Source organism: Chrysemys picta, unplaced genomic scaffold, assembly GCF_011386835.1.
Source record: "Chrysemys picta bellii isolate R12L10 unplaced genomic scaffold, ASM1138683v2 scaf671, whole genome shotgun sequence".
NCBI classification, from domain to species: Eukaryota; Metazoa; Chordata; order Testudines; family Emydidae; genus Chrysemys; species Chrysemys picta.
The window spans coordinates 25,293-26,796 of NW_027053378.1; the positions used below are offsets into that span (position 1 = coordinate 25,293).

The 1,504-nt window shown below is 78.7% G+C and overlaps 1 non-coding gene across 1 annotated transcript; it reads left to right on the forward strand.

Annotated features, from left to right (window-relative positions):
* The first annotated feature begins 247 nt into the window (after positions 1-247).
* On the forward strand, positions 248-366 carry LOC135979130 (5S ribosomal RNA). Its single transcript, XR_010596453.1, has one exon. It is a non-coding gene; the product is annotated as a 5S ribosomal RNA (ribosomal RNA).
* The last annotated feature ends 1,138 nt before the right edge of the window (positions 367-1,504 follow it).

Consider the following 1,504-nt stretch of genomic DNA (forward strand, 5'->3'; position numbering starts at 1 on the left):
CCACCCCCCGGCTGACAGGATCGGGCGCACTGGAAGTCCGGGACAGTATTTTCCCCGACGCCGGGGAGGGCGGGCGGAGGGGCTCTGGCGGCCAGCCCGGGCCCCGGAGCTCGAAAAGGAAAAAAGGACCGGGCCCGCGAGAGACGGGGGCCCTGCCGCAGGGGGGGGGGCAGTCCGACCGGGGCTCACCGTGCGGCAGGCCCGGGCGTCGGCAGGGGAAAGCGGGCGAGGAGGCGCGGGGCCGGGTGCCTACGGCCATACCGGACCGAACGCCCCCGATCCCGTCCGATCTCGGAAGGTAAACCGTCCCGGGCCTGGCTAGTACTTGGATGGGTGACCGCCTGGGAATCCCAGGTGCCGTAGGCAGCTTTTCCCGGTCCGAGTCAGCTCTCTCTCCTTTTCTGGGGGGGAAGGAGAGGGGGGGACGGGCCGGAAAGCCCCTCGTCGCTCCTGCCGAGTCGGAGGTCGCGGCCGCAGGTCACGGGTCTGGGCGCCTGGGGTCCGGCTCCCCACCCACCCGGCTTCCTCCGCGGAGGACCCCCCCCGGGGCCACCGAAGCCGCTGGGGGAGACGCCGGGCATGGGGCGGACTGGCCCGGACCCTCCCGGCCGCCGGCCCGCAGGTCCGCCCCGAATCCCCCCCCGCGGCCACCCAGGCCAGGCCTGGCCAGGCGGGACGGACGGCGGGTGTCCAGCGCCCAGCGGCTTCCTCCAGCGGGGACCCACGGACCCCAAAGCCGCAGGGGGAGGCCCCGGGCCTGGGACGGACTCGCTCGGACCCCCTGCGCCCGGCCGCCGGCCCGCGGGACCGCCCCGAATCCCCCCGCGGCCACCCAGGCCAGGCCTGGCCAGGCGGGACGGACGGCGGGTGTCCAGCGCCCAGCGGCTTCCTCCAGCGGGGACCCACGGACCCCAAAGCCGCAGGGGGAGACCCCAGGCCCGGGACCGACTCGCTCGGACCCCCCGCCTCCCCTGCGCCCGGCCGCCGGCCCGCGGGACCGCCCCGAATCCCCCCGCGGCCACCCAGGCCAGGCCTGGCCAGGCGGGACGGACGGCGGGTGTCCAGCTCCCAGTGGCTTCCGCCAGCGGGGACCCACGGACCCCAAAGCCGCAGGGGGAGGCCCCGGGCCCGGGACGGACTCGCTCGGACCCCCCGCCTCCCCTGCGCCCGGCCCCCGGCCCGCGGGACCGCCCCGAATCCCCCCGCGGCCATCCAGGCCAGGCCTGGCCTGGCGGGCCGGTGTGCAGCTCCCCCGGGCTTCCTCCCCCGACGACCCGCGCCCCCCTGAGCCGCAGGCGGAGACCCCGGCCCCGGGGCGGACCGGCCCGGGCTCGCCCGAGCCCCCTGCGCCCGGCCCGCAGGACCGCCCCCCCGAATCCCCCGGGAGAGGCCCGGCCTGCACGCCACTGACGACCCGCGGCCCCCAAAGTCGCAGGAGGCGCCCCCCCCCCCCGGTTAGCCCCGTCTCGCTCCGCGCCCCCCGCCCCTCGCTGCCGGGACCGGG